Source organism: Lactuca sativa, chromosome 5 (assembly GCF_002870075.4).
Source record: "Lactuca sativa cultivar Salinas chromosome 5, Lsat_Salinas_v11, whole genome shotgun sequence".
Classification (NCBI taxonomy): Eukaryota; Viridiplantae; Streptophyta; class Magnoliopsida; order Asterales; family Asteraceae; genus Lactuca; species Lactuca sativa.
Genome location: NC_056627.2, coordinates 336895566 through 336903970, shown reverse-complemented (window position 1 = coordinate 336903970; position 8405 = coordinate 336895566).

The following is an 8405-nucleotide window of genomic DNA, read 5'->3' as shown; positions in this document are numbered from 1 at the left end:
TGGACGAGACACATAAGTCAAAGTTTTCTATCCTTCTGGGGGGGCACGAATATGTACATGGATATGAGGTTGAGCTATTTGTGGCCCTATATGAAGAGAGAAATAGCTTGGTTTTTTTATCTGAGCATGACTTGCAGGAAGGTCAAGTCCGAGCATGAGCGACCCCACAACAAGATGCAACCCTTACCCATTCCCATGTGGAAGTGGGAAGAGATCACCATGGATTTCATTACAAAATTACCAAGGACTTTATGTGGTTTATTCTATCTGGGTCATTATTAATAGATTGACCAAGAGTACGCATTTCATACTGATTGTTGAGAGCATATCCACAAAGAAGTTAGCTAACATCTACGTTCAGGAGGTGGTAGTTCGGCATAGGGTGCCAGTTTTGGTGGTTTTAGACCGAGTTCTTTGTTTCACTTACAGATTTTGGAGGAAGTTTCATGAAGAGTTGGGTACTCAGCTACAGTTTAGTACAACATATCATCCCCAGACTGACGGCCAAAGCGAGCGGACGATTCAGACGCTCGAAGATATGCTCCGGGCTTGCGTGCTTGATTTTAGAAGGAGTTAGGATACATACCTTCCACTGGCAGAGTTCTCCTACAACAACAACTATCACACGAATATTGACCGACCGCCATTTGAGATGTTTTATGGAAGAATGTGCAGGATCCCAATTTGTTGGGGGGAGGTCGGGCATCGAGTCATGGGGAGTACAGAGGTTGTACTCAAGACTACTGAGTTGATTCAATTGGTGTGTGATAGGTTGTGAGTCGTGTAAATCCGGCGTAAGAGTTATACAGATCATCGACGTTCGGACCTCGAGTTTCATGTAAGAGACTTGGTACTTTTGAAGGTGTCACCTTGGAAAGGTATCATCCGATTTTGGAAGCAGTGAAAGTTGGGCCCCAAATTCATTAGACCATTCATGATTTCTGCCTAGGTGGGCAAGGTTGCACATCGAATGGATTTTCCTGATGAGCTCAACCAGATCCAAAATACCTTTCGTGTGTCTCATCTTTGGAAGTGTGTGGCGATGAGTCCGTAATTATTCCTCTGGACGATACTCTAGTTGATGATCGCCTGAATTATGTTGAGAGACTGGTGTCAATCTTAGATCGAAAGAAGATGGCCATGTGTAACAAAGAAGTGTCATTGGTCAAGGTCCAGTGGCAACATTGGAAGGTTCCGAATGGACATGGGAGCCGGAGGCGGAGATGTGAAAGCACTACCCTGATTTATTTGGTGCAACAAACTTCGAGGATGAAGTCTAGTTCAAGTGGGGGAAGGTTGTAACATCTAATTTTTCGGGTATTCTCTTTTGACCCTTAAGTTAAGATTTGTTTGCAAGATTGGTCCCCAATGGCATTTTTGAAATTTTGGGTGCAACATGAGTATGTTGGGCATACACTTTGGTACGCTAGGCGCACCTGGCCCCGTACTTGTATGCTGAGCGTACACTGATAAGCAGTGCTTACACACTTTGGACCAAACCCTAAAATTAGTGGTTTTTTCACTATATAAGCACTAGTATAGTCCAAAAACCCTTCCTCTTATCAGCCTCCATCCCCAAAATCGACCCTCCTTGCAAACCCTAACTTGTTTTGAACATTTTGAGCTTTTGGAGTTAATTGTGGGCTTTCTTCGTTGTGAAGGAAGATCATCAAGGAAGTGGATTTGCTCTCAAGATTTTGGAGCCACTATTTTCTATTTATTGTGCATGTTATGGAGGTAAAAAGCTTCATCCTTGATGTATCTTTCTTATGGATCTAGTTTTAGCTCAAAGTTGTCACCTTTTTGTCCCAAACTTGATCTTTGTAAGTAGAAGATACTCCAAGGCATTTAAGTTTTCCTTTCATAGGATTTAGGGTGTGTTAAGTCATAAAAATGTGTCCTCGGTCATTAGTTTCTTTCTGTGCATGAGCTAGAATGTCTTAATGGGTAAAATAGCTAGGGTTTTTTGAGCTAAGGTCTTAATCGTCATGCTAAACCATAAAGTTGGAAACTTTATGGTTAAGGGCATCTTTTTAAGCCTAGATATAGATTTTGGATGTAAGTGCTTAATTATTAAGCACTTAATGGTTAAGTGTACGCTAGGCGTACCAAGGGGTACGTTGCATGTACGTGGTCAACTCCTTGACTTCGGTCAATCGTGTAGTAAGCCCTGCGTACGTAAGGAGTACGTCCCGCGTATTTATTGAGTCAACTTAGTTGACTTAGATGACTTTGACCTAGTTTTGACTAGGGTTTGACCTAGGGGTATTTTAGATATTTTGATCTTTATGTTGAGTTTGATCCACTGAATTTTTATGGTGATTGGTAGAGTAGATCTCGAAGCAGCGTGCTATTCAGTTTACTCGTCTGTCTGTGAGGTGAGTTTTATCAATGTATCCATGGGTCGAAGGCACTAATGCCAACCCAATATTGTGTTACTAAAAATGATAGTTAATATGTGGTTTATATGTGATTGTATACTGGGTTGAAATATACCCGAAGGTGGGGCCCACTATATTATTTTCGGGTTTAAATAGACCCCAAAGCGAGGCCTTAGGGCGGTGCCCATATGTGTATATTGGGTTGGATTATACCCCATGGTAAAGCCCAATTGTATGATTAGTATGTGGTACTTTGGGGAACTTATTAAGCTTTGTGTTTATTATTTATGTTTATGGTTTCAGGTACATCTAGTTCAAAAGGGAAGAGCCCGACATGATGGTACAACATCCTCCCCTCTTGATTTCTGCATTTGAAATAATTGTACTGTGATGTTTTGAATATTATGACTTTGTGTTGATTTCAAACAATTAATGAATGATTTGATAGACTTTTAAATGAAATTTTTTATTACCGTTTTTCAGGATGTTACAGTGATGATGATTTTCAGAATTTTTGGAACAACAAAGTGATGTTGATAGATTGAATTCTTTAGAAACATGTAACAATGTAAGATAGTCTGTTGATAAATAGGTTAATAGGTAACAAATGTTTTGATTGTTTTCATGTTTCCTATCAGTTATTACTTTATTCATCTATGCAGTTCAACTTCAATTTTTTCAGATTCCAAATTGAACACCACAGTTGTGTGATATTAGGTCAATACCAAAATCTAAGTCCAAGATGCTTGTTTCTAAAACCCTAGATATTTTTTGACAATATGACTTTCAGAAAGTTTGTGCACAAATACGAACCATGCTTGATGTTTTGATGAAGAAGATGAATGAGATGGAATTTTAGGCATTCAAAGTATCAACAAGTTGACAATTAAATCCAAAAAGAAAAAACAAACCCTTAATTTGTTTTTCTAAGAAGCAGAAGCATCATTTATCAAGTGTAAAAAATTCAGATCAAGCACTACATAATGAAACATAACTAAAACATCCATACGTACCTTAGATATAATTGGTGGATTAGTGTCTAAGTTCATAACTATTTTGGTATGTACTTGACCCGATGGTGCATGGTCCTTTTGGGTTGCCTTCATCAAAGCAACTTGATAGGATGAATTATAGAGAGAAAGGATTAAATATGATTTATTAATATATTATGGGAATAATATATTAAAGGAGAAATCTTATTGTTTAATTAATATTAGTCAAGAATTAATTAGAAATTAGTTTTGTGACTAAAAGAGATTAATTAAACTTAAGGGACTGGAATTGTAATTATAAGATAATTGCAATTTGGGCCATGGATTGCCTTGTATTATAAGGTGGACGAATTCTATGGGGGAAGCCCATGTGAAATCGTCCAAGGCCTTAAGGAAAGGGCTCCATGGGTTGCTTAGGGCTTAAGCATCCAAATTAGGGTTTCCTTGTTAGATAACCCTAATTGCCTCCTATATATATATGGATCCCTTATGACCCAAAAACGTGGCTAAGACTTCTCTAGGGTTTGTAGACGGTTTAGGGCAGCCTCCATCCTCTCTCCTCTTCATCCTCTTGCTTATGGTGTTTGTGAACCATTAGAGGAGTGACACTTGTGACTCTAAGCCTTCCAAAGTCAATACAAGGAGATTTGGGATTGTTATTGCTACATAACAATCAAGGTAACATCTTAAACCTATTCTTATGTTAATATGATCATTTGAATGCTAGAATTAGGGTTTATAGTCTTGGGTAACTTGCATGTACAATAGAGAAACCTAGATCCAAGCATTAGGGTTTGTATAAGCACATAGGATGTTCTTAGGACCAAAACCCATTAGTGGTATCAGAGCCTAGACTGGTTTCTATTGTATTGATGCATTATATGTTTGAAAAATTCGATTTTTTGGTTTATGGAGGCTGGACTCGCCGACTCCATAGCTGAACTCGCTGAGTCCATGCAGACTCGACGAGTCCAAGCTTGACTCGACGAGTCAACTCGTCAGATGGAGCATATTTTGCGATTTCTTGCTGTTTTTGCTTATGAATAGTTACCTTATCATATTAGATCAATATAAATCCGTTTTTATGATATATTTGACTATATTCTTGATCTAATTGAAGATATTTATCAATTAATAAAATATTTGTTTCCTTATGTGATAATTGATCAATTATTTTGATTAAATTGGTAAATTGTTTTGCAAGAAATCATTAAATAAATCAAATATGGATAATTATGTGATTAAATGTTAATTTAGATTATTTGTTATTTGATCCTTATGTTATGAAATGTTTCATATTTTCCCCTTTAGGTTTTATAGTTTAAATTTGACCTCAAAAGTTTTGTTGTTTTGAAATTTAAATAGTTGAAACCCTAATGTTTTGAAAAAGGTTTCAAAACTTGCCCTCAAGTTTTGGAATTTAAATTTTGATTAATAGTTTAATTTTGATGTATATTTAAATTCTAAACCCTAATGTTTTGAAATGTTTCAAAACTTGCCCTCAAGTTTTGGAATTTAAAAGTTGAATTAGGAATGTTAAATTCTAAAACACTAGTATTGTTTTGAAAAGTTCAAATCTCACCCTTATGGTTTTATTAATTAATTAAGGTGTATAATTAAAAGAGGTTTAATAAATCCATAAAAGTTTAGGTTTACAATTTAATTGAATTAAAAGTATGATTATTAAATTTGACCACCTAGTATTTTAAAAGTTGTAAAATACACCCTATACTATATATAACATTAAAAGTCTAACATTATATATATGTATGAGTAAAAGTCAGTCTTACCGTTAGTAGGCCTCATTCACGAAGCTGGTCTATAAGGGGTGTTTAAGGAAATTGCCTATAAAATGACGAGTGAATGAGTATCCACTCTTACCCACCACACTCTTGACTAGTGGAGGGTCGTTAGCCGAACGGGTAGGATAGGACGAAACATTCCATTATAAGTATAATGAATTACTAAAGTAACTAAATGTTTTTCAAATTCCCAATCATAGTTACTTAGGCAAAAGTGAATTGATGCAATTCCATGAAATTACACTTTGTGCCATTGCGAAGACGTTAGTGGAGCGTGTGTGTTTTACCGGCACACTAAATGGTTCTAAGAAAAGGTAGCAAAGGATGACTCAATGTTTGTCATAGTCCGGTGGAGCGTGTGTGGTTTACCGGCACATCGAATAGGTGACTGTAACATGTGAGGGCACCATGTATTTTGCATGGTTATTCACACCCGCTTTGTGATCCTCGGCATCCCAGTCACAAACAAGAAGGGCATATCGAGATTTAAACATGCCATTGAAATGTTCAATGAATCTCATAGGATCTAGGAGTTTTCATAGATTTAAAACTTAAATTTCTTTTTCGTTTTTCATGGTGGAAATTAGTGAATCGTCATTCACTTACCTTCAAATATTCTGCAATTAGGGTTACGACATCCCTCTCCCGAGTTGTGGAATATTGTGTTGAGTCCTAGCCATAGTATCTCATTTGGGTGATTTACTAAGGGCTCAATCAATCAACTAACTTGAATTCGTTTTCTCCCGTTTTGTAGATGCCAAAGTTCGACAACTATGGTCTTCCCAAATCCCGTGGAACAAGCTTTCCACATGAAGATGGTATTCCACGATTCGATCGGGGAACAAGAAATCATGCTTCACTTCCTCCACCTCCTCCAATTATTCTCCCTAACCCACAAGTTCAAAGGCTTGAAAAGTTCAAGATCACTCAAGCCCTTTTGGCAAGAAAACATAAAGAAGGAAAGTCAGTGTGTGCACACATCCTAGGGATGAAATCACACATTGATAGGTTAAGAATGTTGGGATCTGTTGTCTGTGAGGAAATGGCTGTTGATTGGGTTCTTCAGTCACTTCCTAACTCATATAGTGAGTTCGTAAGAGAGTATTATATGATGAACCGCGACGTGACCCTTATAGATCTCACCTATATGCTTATTGCTGCTGAATCAGAAATGTTTTGGCGCAATGGAAAAGAAAAGTTGATTGGTGAATCTGCCTTCAAGACCTCTATGGATATAGAAAATGGCAACAAAAGACATGCTATGATCGAAAAGTTTGATCATAAGAGAAAGACAATGTCTGAAGTAGTTCCATGTCATGTTCCAAAAGAGTCAATTTGCTTTTATTGCCAAGAGAAAGGGCATTGGAGACGAAGCTGCCCCATTTACCTAAGAGATCTAAGAGATGGGAGAGTCGAAACGTATGGCTCTAATATAGGTAAAATCCATTAACTAACTCTTTTAAGCTTCTATTCTAGATTCTTAATACATAATGTGATAAGATTGCAATTGATGTTTTGTAGGATCGAAGAAAAGAAAGGAAGCTTAAGGGAAGAAGTGAGCAGAATCTAACCGTGAAGGAATGGATTTCGATCGCATTTCTCGAAGATTAGATTCTTGAGCTACTACTTAGAGTTAGAATTAGATTGCTAAGAAAGATGTATTAGCATATTTTTTCAATGAATTGCATTGTAAGGACAAAATTTTTCCGCAATAAAATAAATTTTGATTTTATATTATTTATTTATCCTTGCAATGGCGTATATGAAAAATTGATGTTTGAATGTTTCTATTATTAGCAATAATGGATTTGGTTCTTATTATGTTATTTATGGAAAGTCGAGAGTTTACCAAATAGGGAGAGTTTCTTATCGCCCAAGTTTCAATTGGACAGAAACTTGGAATCATGCAACTTGGTTGCACGATGAATGAGAAATTTCATATTTGGAAATTAGACTAATTCATTGACAAAGTGTCAAGTGAAGGACTTGGAGATTGAATACACAAAGTTGCGTGTTGATCAAGTCCACCATAAGAGTAACAAAGATGTTCGTCATGATTTACTAAAGGTTTAGTAAATATGATTATACTTACAAGATTAAGTGTAATTTTGAATTGATTGAAAAAGTTTAAATCAATAGCAGAACGAATAAGAAGAATCAAGTAGGCAGAAAGATAAAAGTTTCTCCATTCTAAGAAGAAGAGAGAGTACCTTTTATGCTTTATAGGTCTTAATGATTAAGAACCATATCTCAATTGATCCTCTAAGAGAGTCTTAGTACAATTGTATGTTTAAGAAGAGGAATCAAGAATTGAAGAAATGGTTAAATCAAGAGGTCAATCATACTTCGTTCCAAAACAAGTCTTAGAGTTAAGATTGCGACATTGAGTGATAAGCATTAAGAAGGTTTATAGCATTCATCAAATGTGGAAAAGTTGTGATGTCTTGGATAAGACAAAGACCAACTAGGACCAATTTATGAAGTGTTTTGATAAAAGCTACACTAACTCTTGAATATTTGTTTGTCAAGAAATGGTGATTGACAAGAGAATCTTATATGTCAAGGAGTCAGTGGGAGTCTTAATGGTCTTGAAAGGTTTCAAGAACAAATCAAATAAACCTTATCGATCATCACTAGCACACGAGTTGGGGTTTACAACCTATTGTGTTGACATTATTTTGTTTCTGTGCAAATCCAATCGAGTTAATTATGCATGTGAGTCCTATGAGTTCTCATTTGAATGCATAAAAGGCAAGGACCTTGATCAATGGAAAGTACATTGATAAGAAAAGGTGAGCTGCTTAACTACTTGGAAGACATGGTGGGCAGCTGTGCTACCATAAGGCAAGAAATCAAGATTAAGAAAGTTCGGTCCATATGAGTTTGAATTTGTCGTAAACTTTGGTTTTATCAAATTCACATGGATAGGAACACATACACCATATAAATCTAAGTGTCATAAGATTTCCTCCTTCATGAAAATGATTGTGAGGAAATGCTTTCACTAAGAAAGATTTTAAGAAGATAGTGATTGTGAAATTGCATTCTCGAATTCGATTATGGTTACGGTATCCCTTTCCATGATTTGAATTGTGAGGTTTGGAAATTAGTCTAAATTGTTTAGACACACATATGAACTATCTAAGGCAAAAGTGTATAAGAAGCCTTGATAAAAGATTATCAAAGCACTAAGTATTAGAAACATGAACTTAAGAAATTCAATAGGTATT